General features: G+C 46.6%; 1 long non-coding RNA gene across 1 annotated transcript; it reads right to left on the bottom strand.

Annotated features, from left to right (window-relative positions):
• Positions 1 to 13,762: 13,762 nt before the first annotated feature.
• LOC105470620 (uncharacterized) lies at positions 13,763 to 16,545 on the bottom strand. Its single transcript, XR_980634.2, has 3 exons — positions 16,310 to 16,545; positions 15,822 to 15,886; positions 13,763 to 13,967 (listed from the first exon to the last, which is right to left on the bottom strand). It is a non-coding gene; the product is annotated as an uncharacterized lncRNA (long non-coding RNA).
• Between the last annotated feature and the right edge of the window lie 2,019 nt (positions 16,546 to 18,564).

The following is an 18,564-nucleotide window of genomic DNA, read 5'->3' as shown; positions in this document are numbered from 1 at the left end:
ACATCCTCTTCACTGCGGATTCTTTCTTCTTCTTCACGCGGTCCCCAGTTACTGGAGCGCTGCAGAAAATGTGTAGCCAGGCACATGTCAATGACACGTTTCAGCAGGGTGCCTCCTCAGATGTGGGACTTCCAGGTCAAGCAATGCGTGATTCTGATATTGGCTGAAATTGCCCTCTAGGTTAATCTGTATTTAAATCAAATCCTGAAACAGAAATGGTCAAAACAATTCTTGGTTATACTTATTTGGAAGACATGCAATGAATGAAACCAAATAAACAAACAAAATCTCTTCCCCCAAGTGCCCAACCCCTCAGCTGGAATTCACCGAGCTCTGCTAAATTATTGCTGGTTTTTAAATCATAGAATGTGGTTTGTGGAGTTGTACTCATAAATGGCAAAAATGTAACAAATGCACACATAGTAACTAAGTAAATTGGCCTGTTAAGAAATAAAAAGGGTAATTAATAGGGTACTCACTGTTCCAATCTGAAATAATATAATGAGAATATTTTTAAAACTACCATTTGTTGAGTGCTGTGATGTACAAAGTCTTCAGATGCATCTGATTTAATCTTCTTTTGCAAGCCCCAGGGACAGAGGCCATTATTAATCCCCGTTTTACAGACAAGAAGAACAAAGTTTACAGGGGAAGTGGCTTGCAGGGTTGGGTTTTGGACTACATGCAGCCTCTAAAATCTCTCTCAAGGTACCTGCTTCTTCATAAGCGTCACATTCTTTTTAAAAGATACTCACAAAGAACACGAATGCTTTCTTTTGTAATGTCAAAAGTAATAAACATAAAAAAAAAAAAACTAGCTGGGTGTGTGTGTGGTATGTGCCTGTGGGCCCAACCACTCAGGAGGCTGAGGCGGAAGGATCACTTGAGCTCAGGAGATCGAGGCTATAGTGAGCCATGATCATATCATGCTGTTGCACTCCAGCCTCAGCAACAGAGCAAGGCTCTGTGAGAAGAAAGAAAGAGAGAAAGAGAAGAAAGAAAGAGAGAAGGAGAAGAAAGAGAAAAGAGAGCAGGAAGGAGAAATAAAAAAAGAAAGAGAAAGAAAGAAGGAAAGTGATAGAAATGAAGGAGTGTCATCCTCACACAATGAAGAAAGGAGTGATTAGATCATGAACTTGGCCTTCCAGCCAGGCAAACCCACCTTCGGGATTTTCTCCCTCTGTCCATATCTGGTCTCCTGGCGTGGTTCCTGTGCACATGGCTTCGGTCCTCCACACCACTGCCTGTGTGTGAGGTGCTCTGGGGTACAGATGAAACGGCAGTATGCCCTACAACCTGCCCCTGCTCAAACAAAGGGTGGTTTTCACTTACGGTGGCTCTAGATTGACCAAAAATTAAAAAGTAGAAAAGCAAGAGTTGGCCAGTTTGCAATGGAAAAACCACTCGCTGGACATCGGAAGCATTCCGTGCAGTGTTAAAGAGCGTTCTCCTAAATGAAGAATTGACTTGTCTGTTTAATGTAGCTTTTTGTTGATTTTTCTTGATGCCACTCCTAGCAAGTGGTATTATTCAAATATTCTGATCTGTCTGAAACTGATACACTCAGCCTCGGTGGTTGGACTGGCCACTGATAATTGGAAACAGGAACTCTGCAAGCGGCATTCTTCAAGGGAAGAGCAAGGAAATGCAAACACACACATTCTCGGAGGACTTGTGACAAACAAGGATGGCTTGGGTCTGCTTTTCAACCCACAGGCTCAAGGCTTTTATTCCTTTTGAATTGAAAAGACCAGATGTTGGTGAGTATTGGATGTCCAATGTCACTGTCAACTGCCAAGAATGTCTAGGTTTTTGTTGTTGTTGTTGTTGTTGTTGTTTTGAGACAGGGTCTTGCTCTATTGCCCAGCCTGGAGTGCAGTAATGTGATCACAGCTCACTGCAGCCTCCACCTCCTGGGCTCAAGTGATCTTCCCACCTCAGCACCACCCCCTCACACCCCCCTGTAGCTGAGACTACAGGTGCATGCCACCATGCCCAGCTAATTTTTGTGTAGGCGGGGTTTCACCATGTTTCCCAGGTTGGTCTTGACCTCCTAGGTTCAAGCAACCCTTCTGCCTCTGCCTCCCGAAGTGCTAGGATTCCAGGCATGAGCCACCGTGCCCAGCTGATGTCCAGTTGTTACGGCAAGTCCTGAGAGGCAACAAGGTGGGCAGAGCTTCCTCGAGAAGCTGAAAATGGCTTCTCCCTAGAACCTCCAGAAGAGAACACAGCCTTGCTGATCCCTTGATTATAGTCCAGTGAGATACATATCAGCCTTCTGGCCTCCAGAATGGGAAGATAATATGCTAGTGTTGTTTTAGTCTATGAAATTTTCAGTGACGTGTTAGAGCGGCTCTGGGAAATGAGCAGCATGAAGGAGGCATTAGGCAAGTTGATTACTTTTCTGGATTCCCTTTTCTTTTCATTTGTCAACTTGTATCATCTAAGGGAAGTGTGTATATTTCCTTAATGTCTTTTACCATCACATGACAACTAGTTGGTGCAAAAATTGTTCTTTGATTGCAACACTGAGTAGAAAAAAAAAAAAAAACTACGGTAAACAGAAAATCGGTTCTTGCAAAAAGGAAACAAATTGAAACATAGAACGTTTGAGTTTCACTTAGAATTGTAAAAGCATGGCATTCCAATGCTCTCCTCCCGTGAACATCTGCAAAATATGGCGCCTAGCTAGGAGCACAGAGGCTCCCGCTTTACATTTCACACGTGAGCACGGGCTGTCAAAGGTAAATCACACACTTCCCTCGGCTGGCATTTTTCAAAAGATCAATTATGTACTGACATCTCCGTGCATATAGGCGCAGGATTATTTACAGCCACCACATGAGGCTGAGACATAGTGAGAATCTGGCCCTAAGCACAGTACAGAAATTCATATTCAGACGGCTGAGGAATGAAGGCAGTTCTGGAAACTCAGTGGACTGTCAGAGCATCTGCCTTACAGTGGCCTGTGTGTGGGGGAGCTGCCCAAACCGCAGGTGGCCCTTTTCCTTCCTCTCCCCTCCCAGCTCTGCTGTTAGTTTCCCAGCCTTGAGTTCCCCACTGCCCACTTCCACCCAGGACGAGGGACGGGAAGCCTCTCAGGGAGCCTCCCAGTCAGTCCAACCCAAACACCTGTCAAAGAAACTTGGCTCATCAACAGGAGTCCATGTGATGGCTTAAAAACAGTCTGTGCTGGCTCACGACACGCGAGGCATAAATTAAATCCTAAGTGAGCATGCTGCTGACAGCACGTGATGACAGGTGTTGTGAACGAGTTGGCGCAGGGGCCACTGCCCTGCCTCGCGATTGTCAGTCACGGCCACTCCTCGCTTCTCTCCTGCTGACGGGGACGGCTTGTCTAGCGATGAGGGGAGCAGCATTCGAGGTATCCGGGGTGGAAATTGGCTCGGGCATGTCTCATTCTCCATAGATGGCATTGGAGCCCTGTGGTGTCAGCGCATCTTCCACTGGTGTTTGGGCCAAAGCCTCTCCCAGGTGTGCAGTCCCACGCAGGGAGTGCTTCTCCCTGCACTCCAGTGTCCACACCCATCCCGGGTTCCTCAGCTGCAGTGCACACAGTGAAGGCACCAGCAAAGCAGGGATAGCCAGAAACAGAGCAAAATCATAGCGAAATGCATTGATGAGCGATATTTCCAAAATCAAAGGTCTCAGCTGGGTACCGTGGCTCACACCTGTAATCTCTGCACGTTGGGAGGCTGAGATGGGAAGATTGTTTGAGCCCAGGAGTTGGAGACCAGCCTGGGCAAGAGAGCAAGACCCTGTCTCTACAAAAAAATAATAAATAAATAAAAATTAGCCAGGTTTGGTGGCGGTGCACCTGTAGTCCCAGTTGCTAGGGAGGCTGAGGCAGGAGGATCCCTGGAGTCCAGGAGGCAAGGACTCCTGAGCTGGATCACACCATTGCACTTCAGCCTAGGTGACAGAGTGAGACGCTACTTCTAAAAATAAATATATATGGCTGGGCGCGGTAGCTCATGCCTGTAATCCCTGCACTTTGGGAGGCCGAGGCGGGCAGATCACTTGAGGTCAGGAGATCGAGACCATCCTGGCCAACATGATAGAACCTCGTCTTTACTAAAAATACAAAAATTAGCTGGGCATGGTGGCACACGCCTGTAATTTCAGCAACTTGGGAGGCTAAGGCAGGAGAATTGAACCCGGGAGGCAGAGGTCGCAGTGAGCTGAGATCGTGCCACTGCATTCTAGCCTGGTGACAGAGCAAGACTCCGTCTTAAAAATTAATAAATAAACAAACAAACAAACAAACAAATAAATAAATAAACAAACAAATAATAACAATGTATAAAAGGCCTCCAAGTAGTGGAATATTTCAGTACTTTGTTGGATTTCCTATTTATGTTATGGATGACTGTAGTTTTTTGAAATTGCCTATGGCAGAAAAACTGTAGTCCTTAGATTGTTTCTGAAAATGTTTTTTAGTCTGAGAAACCCCAAACCCAGACTCCACTTCACTTGCATTCTCACTGTCAGGATGGCTTCTCCCTGGAAAACCCGTGAGTCTTCTCATTCCTTCTTCCCAAACGGCTCCCGACAGGCTGCCTTTCACCTGGCTGCCTTCTAACGCCGACCTTCAGGCCCAGTTCCAAAGCTCCCTCTCCCAAGAGCCCTCGGTGAACGTCCTGGTGAAAACTGGCCTGCCCCGTGGCTACTCCGCATCATCCTGCCCATTTCGACCACAGCACTTATCACAATCTGAAGTTGTCCTGATGAAAACTGCGGGTTCGTCGTCTTCCATGAAGCCCCCGGATGGCAGGGATCCCACCCAGCTTGCTCGTAACAGTCCCCTGCCTTGGCCTTGCCCCTGGCGGGAAGGATAAGCTCTGTGATCGTTCCCGGAGTGAAATGAGTGGATATGTAAACCAAACGCGCCCGCGTGCCCTGGGCATCTTCTGTGCCCAACCCTAGTCATCGCTCCTCTGCTCTGCGCCTTCATGGCAGGATGACCCTAGAGGAGTTGTGACAGCTGTCACAGTGTGTCACTGTCACCGTGGGCCAGGTTTCCCCTTGGGCCACACACACAGTCCCGGCAGCTCCAACCCCAGATGTGTCTTCCGCTTAGCCTGGGGCTCACTCCAGCCCCAAAGGCTGCCTGTCCCTGTGTGCGGGGAGTTTGCAGGAGAGCAGGTACAGGTGGCTGACTGAGGTTACCTCCTGTCACCATCTCTCCTGTCTTCCCCCGCCCCAGCCAACCACTGACTTGGGATGGCTGGAATGAACTGAGGGGACTGGCGCAGAGGGGTTTCAGAGACCTTGAAAATACCGGAGAGAGGCGGCTGAGCACGGCAATTAGATAGTAATTCTTCTCCACGCTGCTCATGAGGCACTGGCAGATATGGACCCTGCTGGAAACAACCGACAGCCCAGCCCCCAGAAGCTTGCTGTCATTTGGGGCAGGGGCTGCAAGGCCAGGCGCATGCTAAGCCTTTTGCACAAACTGCTTTTTTTTTTTTTTTTTCTTCACACTCCATTGAAGTAGCTATTCTTATCTTCCCCATATTATGGATTAAGGAATTGAAACTTGGAGAGGTCATGAGGCTGGCCACGGTCACGCAGGTGCAAGTGGCAGGGAGGCGGGGCAAGGCTTTGAACTCACTTCTCTCAGGCTGCAAAGCCTGGAATGGAAACGACTTCTCTGGGTCCTGCAGCTCCATATTCTCCGAGCCCCGGAACATTCCGAGGAAGAGGGAAATAGTCTCCGTTCTGATATCTGCCGAGGGCTCTGCCAAAAGCACCCAGGGAGAAAGGATGCTCTTGTTTGAGTCTAGAGCACCGTCTCTCACAAGCTTAGCGGAGGAGGAAGTGGGAGTGGATGAGGGGTGGAGAGACCGTCAGACTTGGGGCTTCTAAAGCGGAGTTGAGTTTTCTTAGCCTGGCAGACAGTTGCCGGGCAGATTGCATGTTCAGAGTCCCAAACCGTGAACCTTTCTCTCTAAGTGTCTTCCCCTGGTATAGAAAAGCAGAAAGGTTTGCAGAGTAAGACCTCCAGATTCCAGTTCAAACTATTTCCTTGGATCTTGCCATTTAAAGCCTCTTAATAGGCACTATCCTAATTCTTTCTCTACGTAAGCAGGTTGAGATGCCTTGGAGGAGGGGACGCTGTCCACAGACCTAGCTGGAAGGATTACTGATGGATTCGAGGAGACCATGTGCTTTTCAGGAGGGTCCAAAACAAATACAATGCCAGTCACAGAGGTAATTTTATATTTTCTAGTAGCTACATTATAAAAAGCAAAAAAGAAACGTGACTGATTTTTTTTTTGTTGTTGCTGTAAAAACATATTACATTAAATTTACCGTCTTAGTCATTTTTAAGTGTATGGCTCGGTAGTGTTACATATATTCACATTGTCATGCAACAATCCGGGTGACAGTTATTTTAATGATGTTGTTTATTTAACTCCATATGTACCAAGTATTACCATTTCAACGTGTAATCATTATACAATCATGAACAAGGTACTTTACTTTTTTCTTTAATTTCTTTAAATTTTCTTTGAAATCTGGTATGCATTTTTTACTTAAAGCACAGCTCAATGCAGGCACTAAATTTTCAATGAAAATATTTATCACCATTTGAATGTTATGAAATTTACAGTTGAAAAGGCACATCACCACACCTTCCACATTCTTGGAAGTTTTCCAGTAACTGAATTGCCAGTTTTTGAGTTTAAATTACTTAAAATTAAACAACATTTGGCCAGGCACAGTGGCTCACACCTGTAATCCCAGCACTTTGGGAGGCTGAGGCAGGCAGATCACTTGAGGTCAGGAGTTCGAGACTAGCCTGGCCAACATGGTAAAACCCCATCTCTACTAAAAATACAAAAACTAGCTGGGTGTGGTGGTGCACACCTGTAATCTCAGTGACTCGGGAGGCTGAGACAGAACTGCTTGAACCCATGAGGCAGAGGTTGCAGTGAGCCAAGATCGTGCCACCACAGGGCAACAAGAGCAAAACTCCATCTCAAAATAATAATAATAATAATAACAATAATAAATTAAATTAAATTAAACAACATTTAAAAAATTCAGTTCCTCCATCACACAGGCCACACATCATGGGTTCAGTTGCCATGTGTGGCTGGTGGCTCCTGTGTTGGACAGCGCAGGTCAGGAACTTCTAGAAAGTGCTTCCCAAGTGGTAGCTGTGATTGTTCTACTCTAACTAGCAGAATGGCAGGAAAGGAGGGTTTCTCGTCTTGACCCCAACAGTAACTACCCTGGTCAAGGAAGCTGTCCGGTTCACGTCCCCCACCCTGAGCCGCAACTCAGGACCAGCCCACCCCATTCTGGGGAGGAGAAACATTTGCAGCCTGAACTTCTCTCTCCCCTGCTGACCCTTAGTTAATGAGGAGATTGGACTGGGAGGGGAAAAAAGACTTCAGACTGAAAATTAAGAATCACTCTGGCTTATTTTATCCCTGGAAGAGCCCTTCAACAACTTCCTCCAGGAAATTGCAAAGGGAAGTCATTATCCAAGGCGGGGAGGGAAGACGGTCCATGTGAAGTGCAGATGCAGCCCCCATGCAGGGGAGAGTAGGGGCAGGGGAGGGTGTTTACTGGGTCATTTAACCAGGTTTCTATTTTTTAAAGTTTCCTTTTCTACCACTATTTGTTGACCCTAATTGTTTCCATGCCCATGAGATGCGTCCCTGAACTTCCTCCTGCGGCCTGTCGGTGGGGCGGGGTGGCTCCCTCTAATTGCCTGTGTTCCTGCCTTTTCCCTCGAGTCTCCAGGGCAGGCCAGTTCCCACATATGCTTCCAGAACCATCTTAATAGAGGGGCAGCAGCGCCCAGCTGACGACATATGTTTAGCTGCTTGCTGAGGTCGGCCAAGCGTGCAATATCACATTACATGAATGGGGAGGGTCAGGCCCAAACAAGCTGCTTTTTACAAGTGCTGGCTTAAGGATTTGCTGCTAAATAGGGCTAACATGGTGGGGGAGTGGGGGGTGGGTAGCAGGCTTCTTGTCCAGCTCTGCTCTCTGTCTCGTTTTGCATTGATTAGAAAGTTTTCGGTCTCCCAGGACAACGCTCTGTTAGAAAACGCCTTTGCAGCTCCTGGGGTTCCCGGACCGAGGTGAAAATGGGGGCCATGAGCCAGGAAAAATGTGGTCGAGGGTCTCCTGATATGTGGGACTTCAGGACGTGAGCTGAGAGCCCTACCGTGAAGAGCCAGCAGCCCTCTGCCTGTTGGCCACTGCATTTATGCTCCATTAACCCCACGCAGGCCCAAGGGGAAGATGGCGGCAAAGCAGAGAAAGACAGGCCAAGGCTGCTCTCACCCAGGCCAGTGCCAGTGTAGACGCAGGCAAATGCAAGGCCACCACTCACCTGCTGGGGCCCTACAGCTGCCCGCTGGCCCCCAAAATGTGCCTGCACAAAGCACTCCAGAAATCATCACAGACCCTCCTTGAACCTGAGTCAGCCAAGGGCCTGGAGAATATTCTGGACAGAAATCAAAATGACATTTTAGGAGCTGGGTGTGGTGACTCATGCCTGTAATCCCAGCGCTTTGGGAGACTGAGGCAGGTGGATCACTTGAGGTAAGGAGTTTGAAACCAGCCTGGCCAATACGGTGAAATGCCGTCTCTACTAAAAATATAAAAATTAGGCAGGCGTGGGGGTGTGCACCTGTAATTCCAGCTACTGGGGAGGCTGAGGCAGGAGAATTGCTTGAACCCAGGAGGAGGATGTTGAAGTGAGCTGAGATCACACCACTGCACTCCAGCCTGAGCAACAGAGCGACATTCTGTCAAAAAAAAAAAAAAGACATTCAGGGTCCCCTGTCAACAACAGTGAGGACGAGGTCATCTACTGAGCTCTCACTGCGTCCATGGGCTAACTGATTTAGTCTTCACAACACCCAGAGAGGGGAGCACTATTATTATGCCCATTTAAAAGCTGAGAACGTAGAGGCAGAACAATTGAAGTAATTGACCCAAGGTTGGCTTCTGTCAGAGTACCATTCATGCCTTCTCATGCAAAATGGATATTTAAAATTATCCTTCCTTCCCTCCCTCTTTCTCTTCCTTCCTTCCTTCCTTCCTTCACTCCTTACATTTTTGATATGAAAACTACTTTTTGTTTTAAAAAAAGAAGCCAATGACACAAAAGTGAGGAAGGTAAGACATCAAAGTGTCCCACACCTGTGACTTACTCCTCTTAAGCTGCTCATCATTTCATCAGTATCACGTTCACACACAGTGTTTTTAGTAAGTAAATGTCATGAATTCATTCAACAAACATTCGTTGAGGATTCAGAACATGTAAAGGATTGTGCTATAGGGGTAGATGTTTCTCAGCTCCAGTACTAATGGCATTTTGGGGCTGATTAATTCTCTGTCTTGCGGGGCTGTGCTGTGCACTGTGGGATGTTCAGCAACATTCCTGGCCTCGACTCATCAGATACCGCAGCATCCGACCCTTAGTTGTGACAACCAAAAATGTCTCCGGACGTGGCCACATGTCCCGTGGAGCCTAATGTCATCCCCAGATGAGAACCATGGTCTAGATGGATGGAGCTGTACGGGGCTCTTCTGCTGAACTTTCTCTTAGCTGTCACATAGTGGCATCCTGAGGCTTAAGCTCAGGCATCCCTAACCCTCACTTTTTACACCAGATTCGGCAGTATGGAGGTGCTGGAACTTAGTGAACTCCCCATTAATAGATATTTGGGGCTGTTTCCAATTTTTCTGCATAACAATCAAAGTCACAACTGCTTGTTCACACCTGCATCTGCATACACACATCTGAGTATTACGACAGGACAGATTCCAGCAAAATTGCTGGATCAAAGTATAGGCATTTAAACGTTTGCTATAAAACGTTAACATCCCCTCCAAAAGAGGGCTGTACCGATTCCTCCCCTCACTGAGGGCATTTGAGGGTGCCTGCTAACCGCCCCCTTGCTGACAGGGATCGAAGCCATCAGGAAGAGCCCTCTGAAGAACAGAATGAATTGAACGTGTCACAGAAAAGAGATGATCCCACGTTTCACTCAACAGGGCTCTTAGGTCATTTGTTTGCACTTTGCTTTTAACCTTATTTTTCATGAAATAAACATAATTACTCAAAGTGGCAATTTCAAAATTTCCAACATGCATAAGTAGAGGGCTCGCATTTGAACTTCAGAATATTAATGAATAAATTAGAAGCAGGTGGGAGGGTCCTAGATTAGTGACCCTGTTGCAAAGAGAGAGGGCCTGCCAGACCAGCCCAACCTCAGGATTCCTCTGCCATCCCAGGATGGAGGCCAAGCTCTGAGCCCCAGAGAGATGTAGATAGCCCAGGTGCATCATCTCTGAAGGCCATGCAAGGCAAGGTTGGGGGCCCTGCCCCCAGAGACCTGTGCTCCCCAGAGACAGTGGATGTCCTAAAGAGGACGGCTCTCTGAGGTCACCCTCCTCACTGTAATAGCCTGCTGCTCTTCTGCCTTCAGGTTCCTCTTCCAATGACAAATCTCTGGCTCAGTTTGCATTTCCCCTCTGAATTAAATTTGAAGCAAGAAATTATTTTTTCTGTTTGAATACAGATAGGAGAGTAGGCTGGGCATGGTGGCTTACGCCTGTAATCCTAGTACTTTGAGAGGCCAAGGCGGATCACCTGAGATCAGGAGTTTGAGAATAGCCTGGCCAACAGGGCAAAACTCTGTCTCTACTAAAAATAAAAAAAAAAAATTAGCCAGGCATTGTGGCACATGCCTGTAATCCCAGCTACTTGGGAGGCTGAAGCAGGAGAATTGTTTGAACCCGGGAGGTGTAGGTTGCAGTGAGCCAAGATCATGCCACTGCACTTCAGCCTGGGCAATGGAGACTCTGACTCAAAAAGCAAAACAAAACAAAAACAACAACAACAAAAAACAAATAGGCAAGTAAAAATGTCTCTATGGACTTTCAAGATAACGTCTATTTGATCACAATGGGAACCTCCGATCTTTGCAATGGTTATTCAGATGGATAACACTCTGAGCATCTATTTTTTAAAAAAACTAAATGAGATAAAAATTATAGAAATAGCTAAATCATGCGTATGGGTACAACATTTCAAAGGCAAAGAAAAAGTTATTATGAGAGAAGTAAGTTTCCCTCCCTGCTCCTGTACACCCAGAGGCAACCACTTGTTACTATTAGGGTAACCCACATGACATTTCAATATTTACTTGTTTTCCACCAACAAAAATGGCAGTTTCACTGGATGCAGTGGCTCACACCTGTCATCCCAGGATGGCTTGAGCCCAGGAGTTTGAGACCAGCCTGGGCAACACAGGGAGGCCCCATCTCCACAAAAGTACAAAAATTAGCCAGGTATGGTGGTGCACTATCAGTCCCAGCTACTCAGGAGGTTGAGATGGGAGGATCACTTGAGCCTGGGCAGTCAAGGCTGCAATGAGCCATAATTGTGCCACTGCACTCCAGTCTAGGTGACAGAGTAGGAACTGGTCCAAAAAAAAAAGACAGTTTCATATGATTCAATCTGTTACTCCCAGTTTCTCATTTTCTCAGATACTCTGTGTGTGTAAATATGCACATAGATAGAATCTTTCTATTTTCTTTTTTGTATAAATTACAGCAAATTATGCACACTGTTTTTCATCTTGCTTGTTTTAACAATGTATCTTGAAGGTATCTCCATTTTAATATTTAAAAAAGAGCCTCATTCTCTTTTTAACAGCCTTGGAATATTCCGTTGAATGGATGTGTCACGATCTATTTAGCCAGCTCCCAGTGATGGACAATTAGATTGTTTTCAGTCTCTTTCTACCAAAAACAATGCTGCAATGCCTATCTTTGTACACACATATGTCTCACAAGTGGGAGTGTGTTTGTGGGATAATAAATTATTCAAGGTAGAATTGCTGGGCCAAAGGATGTGTCTTTTTCATTAGGAAATCTGTTGCCTAATTGTCCTCCATAGATGTTGCATCAGTTCATACCCTGAGTAGACTGACGGGTCCAGCTTGACAGTGTGCCTGATTTTAAGGTCCACAGAGCAATGAATGTTCTCCAGGGCTCCGAGATGAGTGGCACTACCAAGGGCAGTCTGGGAAATATGGAGTGTCTAGATAATGTGCCAAGTTTGGCTCTGTCTCCTCCAAAAGGCGGATAAGGATAGGGAAGTCTCCTCTGCAAAGCAGTCTCTTAGCCTGGAAGGTTGTGGCTGGGAAAAGGAAAGGAGGAGTGTCTCCATTTATTGGAGATGAAAGAGGGAACTTCGCCCTAAGAGCCTCTGGACTTTCTTCTGCTCCCAACCTAGGAGGGACTGCCACCCCAGAGGCTGTTCAACCTCAGGTCCCCACTTCACAAGCATCAGCTAAAAGATATTGTTGACATAGTATGTGGCTAAAGCGTGTGCCACAGATTGATCATCATCAAGTGGCGTGAGTTTCTGGTCTACCAGTGTGCTCTGGCAAACCAGTTGACCATCATTAGGCTAGGGATGGACAAGCCAATGGCTGGTCTTGGGAAGCAGTTAAGCATGTTTGAATATGTTCTTAATTTCTTTAACATGCTGTTCTTCATTTCTTTAACATTCTCCATTCAGAAGGTGAAAACGGATTCCTCTCCTTCAATGTGGGCCAGGCTGGATGGTGAAATAATCATCTGTGACTTGCAAGACTAACTCATGCAAGGCAATACAGGTTCTGCTGGCGCTCTCTTTCTTGGATTGCCCACTGTGGGAAAAGCCAGCTGCCATGTTGTAAGGACACTTAAGCAGCCTGTAGAGGGGCCTGCATGGGGAGGAACTGAAGCTCTGCACCAGCTTGTCAGTCACCTTGGACATCACCTTGGAAGTGGATCCCCCAGCCCCAGTCAAGCCTTCAGATGACTGTGGCTTTGGTCAACTTCTTGACTACAACCTCGTGAGAGACCCTGAGTCAGAACTAGTCAGCTAAAGAGCTCCTATATTTCTAACCCATAGAAACTGGAAGAATATACATGTTTATTGCTATTTTAGGACACTAAGTTCTGGGTAATTTATTGCACAGCAATAAGTAACCATACACATGACCAGGATGATCAACTTGTGATGAGCCTGTTCTATCTGCTTCTTTGCCTCTACTTCATGTCTCCCAGCCTTGTGAGGAGGCAGAGATCCTCTTCAAATGACATGGAAGAGCAGATTTCTACATCTTCTATGAGGTCAACATGGAGGCAATGGAGCCCTCTACAAGAGGTCAAGAAGGGTACTGAATGCTCCTCTTCACCTTCACCACGACCCTGTCACTGCAGGGTGTGGGAGCATTTCATAAGCTCCTTTACCCTCAGCTGTGTCATCTGAAAAATGGGGTGATAACCAAAGATGTAGTGTGGGCCCAGATAAGTTCTTCAAGTCCCTTAAAGCACTGAGCACCAGCTTTTATACATTTTAATTCATTCATGCATAAATCATCCCTTTATCCACTCAGCAAATTTATGCTAAATGCCTACAATGTTTTAGGTACCATGAGAGGTGCTAGGGATATGAAAGAGAGCAAATCAATATCCCTATTATCAAGGGGATCCCAGTCCAATGTGAGAGAGGATGGAGAGATGGACCAGTAACACATGATGTAATGCAACTGTGCCAGAGATGAATGACTACAGTAAGGAGAGCGGCCCCCTCCCAGCGTGGAGGAGCAGAGACACACAGACTGTGACTACTATCTCCACCTTCTGGTTCAGGGAGCAGTGAGCTCCTTGTCACTGTCCAGATCTCTGTTGACATGATTTCTTCGCGGCAAGGGCACTATAACGAAGCCTGTCTTTGCCCACACTCTTCAGCCCTGTTTCATTTTTTCATGGCGCTTGGACAATCGTAATTATGCTATGTATTATATGAGTTTTTCTTCCTGTTTTTGGTCTGTCCTCCTCATTAGAGTGTAAGCTCCACGCAGAAGGATAGGAATAGTGTCTTGTTCATTCACTGTATCCTCAGTGTGGCACTGAAAAAAAAAAGATTGGATAAAGTAATGAGTAAATGTATTAGTCACTGCATATTCCTTATCTCATTTAATCTTCACAGTAAACCTTCAAGAAATTGTTAGGCTCCTGATCGCCTCCCCATCATCATCACCACACACCATACCTAGGTGCCCACACATGGGGAGCAGGCTTCGCCCTCTGTGTCCTGGGCAGGCGATGCCTCCCCAGCCCAGGGATGTGAATGATGATGGTTTTAAACCAATTATGGTAATTCCATTTCTCTCTCCAGGCGTTGGTCTGGGCATTTGCATGTGATGCCGCCCTGGCCAATAAGCGTTGACGGGAAGCCTCCTAGGGCAGTGCTGCCCAAACTGCAAGTACCTCAATCAGCTGGGCAGCTTGCTAAAATGCAGACTCTGACTCAGCAGGTCTGGGGTGGGGCTCGTGATTCTGCGCCTCTAACGATCTTCCGGGTGGTACTGATGCTCCTGGTCCATGAACCACACCTTGAGTTATGAGGCCCTAAGGAGTTCCAGGAAAGGTTTTCCTTCCCCGCAGAGAGAGTCCCACAAAGATGAACTGTCTTTTTTTTGCCATTATTGTGCAATGATGTGCTGCTGGGAGCTGCTGCTGCACCACTGAGATTGACAACAGGAGGATAAAACCAGCCTGGGCGAAACTAACACGTGGAGGGCAAGAGGAAGTACAGAAAAACCCAGAACCTAGGTGACACTGTGGAGCCTCTTAATCAACCCAGGGTATTATATAGGACAATAAATGCTATTTTTAAAAAAGCCAAAGTTTACAAAAACAGAGCAAAAATAAAAATAAAAAAGCCAAATTGAGTTGGGACTCTGCGAGTTGCAGCCTGAAGCATAGCATCAAGCCATGTACCATGTACATCATTACAGCACCATAGAAGGATGCTATGAGGCAGTAATTTGGTGTGGAGTGAAAACCACCAACCTTTGTTTTCTTCGTTATTTGAGGCAGAGTCTCACTCTGCCATCCAGGCTGGAGTGCAGTGGTGCAATCTGCTCACTGCAACTTCCATCTCCCAAGCTCAAGTGATTATCCTGCCTCACCCTCCTGAGTAGCTGGGATTACAGGTGTGTGCCACCATGCCCGGCTAATTTTTGTACTTTTTTTTGGTAGAGATGGAATTTCACCCTGTTGGCCAGATTGGTCTCAAACTCCTGACCTCAGGTGATCTGCCCGCTTCGGGCTCCCAAAGTGCTGGGATCACAGGGGTGAGCCACCATGCCTAGCGAAGATCAACCTTCGAACCAGACCAGTCTGGGGGGCTTATTCCAGCTCTGTTCCTTACCAGCACGGCCACCTCATCCTCACCAAGCCTCAATTTTCTCGTCTATACAATAGGTTTTTTGATGATCAAAAAGAGAATCCATACATGTAGAATCCTCTACACAGCATTATCCAATAGAAAGAGAATGCAAACCACATGTGTGCTTTTAACTTTCCTAATAGCCACACTCAAAACATAAAAAGAAACAGTTGGAACTAATTTTAATAATATAATGTATTTGGCTCAAAAGATTATTATTTCAACATGTAATCAATATAAAAATTAGATATTTTACATTTTTTTGGTACTAGGTCTTCACAATCTGGTGTGTGTATTTTACACGCACAGCACATCTCAATTCAGATCAGCACACTTCAAATGCTCAGGAGCCACGTGTGGCTAGTAGCTGCTGTATTAGCTCAGTTCTAACGTAAGGCTGGGCCCATAAGAAATACGACGCAACTATGGATCACTTCTTGCTGCTCTTAACATGGGTACCAGAGAGAAGAAGAGAGTCTGGGTTTTAGAGAGAGCTTTCAAACATGGAAACCCCTGAGCTGAAAGCCACCTGGTGATGAGAGTCCGCTGCTTCAGGTCAGTTCTGAAAACTCTGAGCAGCTGCTTGCTCATGGTCTGCATCAAAAACACAAAGAAAGGCAAATCATAGCACAACATCCCTCAAGCAGAGCCTCTCCCACAAGATTTATATGTAAATAATGTTTACTATGAGTTATACTGAGGGAGTTCCAAATTTCCCAAACTATTGCTACTTAAATGTCATGTCCCCTGCTCATAACTCTCTCTCTCTCTTTTTTTTTTTTTTTTGAGATGGAGTCTCGCTCTGTTGTCCAGGCTGGAGTGCAGTGGTGCCATCTTGGCTCACTGCAATCTCCACCTCCCAGATTCAAGCAATTCTCTTGCCTCAGCCTCCCAAGTAGCCAGGATTACGGGTTGCTGCCACCGTGCCCAGCTAATTTTTGTATTTTTAGTAGAGATAGGGTTTTGCCATGTTGGCCAGGCTGATCTTGAACTGCTGACCTCAAGTGATCCGCCCACCTTGGCCATCCAAAGTGCTGGGATTCCAGGCATGAACCACCGCTCTCAGCCACCTGCTCATAACTTTCAGTGGCTGCTTATCTTCTGTTGGGTTGACGCTGAACTCCTGGGGCTTCTAAGCTCTTCCGGAGTCTGAATCCATCTCGGTTCATCCGATCTAGTCTTCCCATTGCTCTGTTGTAGGGCCAGGCCTGTGGATTGTCAGGGAGGAAAAAGAGGTGGAGAATGGTGCTGAGACCAAGAGCTTGGGAGTGTGTGGGTGGAGTCAGGCTGGCTGAGGTCACAGACGTCACAGTGAACATGTTACAGTCATTACACATCATGGGACATGCTCATCCGTGCTAACTCAGTAGGTCTTTGCCACAGCTCCACAACGTAACGTAGTGGACGTCTGCTGTTTAGCCTGCCCTGCATCCCTTTCCCATTTCTGGTAAGAGCACCCCAGCCTCTGACTCGAAGGGTCTACCCCTCTGTGCTCTGTCAGTGTGGTCCTGGTGGATACCAACGACAATGTGGCACTCTTCACCCTGTGCCACAGGGAGGCCCGTGACCCAGGCCAGGCCAACCCTAATGCCCTATTCTTTTGGTCACAGTGATTAGAACTGGGAACTAGACATGTGTTATGAATCTGGCCAGTCAGAGCCTCCCCTGGGATCTCTAAATACTGATGTGAGCTGGTTACACTATGAAGATATACAAATGGAGCTCGTTTTCATCTAGTCTGGAGGCATGTGGGAGAAATCCCTCTGCAGGAAGAGAGCATGAGGCCAACTTGCAAGAGAAGCAGAGGTGAAAGAGAAGGAAATGGGAGACAGAGGAAATGATATATCCTTTGAACTGCTAGATCCAGCTGTACCTGAAGCCAGCATCATTTTTTTTTCTTTCCTTTTGTGGATCTGCTTGGCATCTTTCACTTAAGCCAGTTGGAGTTGGAGTTCCAGCACATGCAACCAAAATAGTTCTGATGAACACAAGTCAAGATTAGCCACTCCGTTTCATGAATCAAAAGACTAAGGCCAAAAAAAGCTAACTAATTGCTCCAGGTCCCCTAGAATGCAGAGCCAGGATGTGAGTCCTCATCCTTGGGCTTCTCATCCTATGCTCTTTCCACAACATCCCCCATGTGCTTAGTGTCTACATTAGTTTCCCATGGCTGCTGTGGCAAATTGCTACAGACTTGGTGGCTTAAGACAATATAAATGTATTTCACAGATCTGGAAGCCACAATCAGAAACCATGATTAACACACTGAACCGAACCACAAGGTATCAGTAGAGTCATCCTCCCTCAGCAAGCTCTACAGGAGGATCTGTGTCTTCGTCTTCCAGCACCTGGTGGCTGCCAGCATTCCTCAGCTTGTGGCTGAGTCCATCCAATCCTCTTCTGTCATTACTCGTCCTCCCCTGTGTGTGTCAAATCTCTGTCTCTTTTGAGGACACTTGTGATGGCCTTTAGGGCCCACCTCGATATGCCTAGATTATCCCCTCATCTCAAAAAGATTCTTAACTTAATCACATCTGCAAAGATCCTTTTTCTCCAAAGTCACATTCACAGATTCTAGGGATTAGTACCCAATATCTTTAGGGATTAGGACCCAATATCTTTAGGTGGCCATTATTTAGCCTAATACAGCACCTGAGCTCTCAGGATTTAGTGTTTAAACATCCAGGAATCATCCCCGAACAAAACCTTCAGGACCCAATAGTCCAACCTCCCCAGCCCAGTGGTTAGTTCCCAGCCTCCTCCTTTTCCGTTCAGATGCCAGCATACAACTGAACACAGGAGTCAATCCTGACGCAGCCTCTCCTCCCCCAGGCAGGAGTAAACAAAGTGTATTTCACCCTTTTTTTAAAAAAAAATGGACCCCTTTCTCCTTCCTGAAGGCGATGCCTGCTGTTCACCCTGCTTAAATCTGCATCTTTTGGTTGTAAGAAACGGAGCCACCATGGCTATCTCACATAACAGGGGTATGTTATAAAGCTACATTGCACATTGCTGGGGTTCAAGGAAAGAGCTACAAGCACAGACCTGGGGGTGTGACTGCCTGGGTTCGAATCCCTGCTCTGCCATTTTTTGGTTGTGACTTTTGAACAAGTCATTTAACAGCTGGGAGCCTGGCTCCTTTGCCCCGCTGAAGATGGAGATGCTGGTCATACCTCAGGGCTGAATGACCGTGAGGATTGAACGGGAGTGCATGCATTCCTGGAGGAGACTGGCAGTGTTATTACTGTTACTGTCACAGGGAATCTGCATTT

The sequence above is a fragment of the Macaca nemestrina genome, chromosome 15 (genome assembly GCF_043159975.1).
Source record: "Macaca nemestrina isolate mMacNem1 chromosome 15, mMacNem.hap1, whole genome shotgun sequence".
Classification (NCBI taxonomy): Eukaryota; Metazoa; Chordata; class Mammalia; order Primates; family Cercopithecidae; genus Macaca; species Macaca nemestrina.
This window is presented reverse-complemented; position numbering and strand designations above follow the sequence as displayed.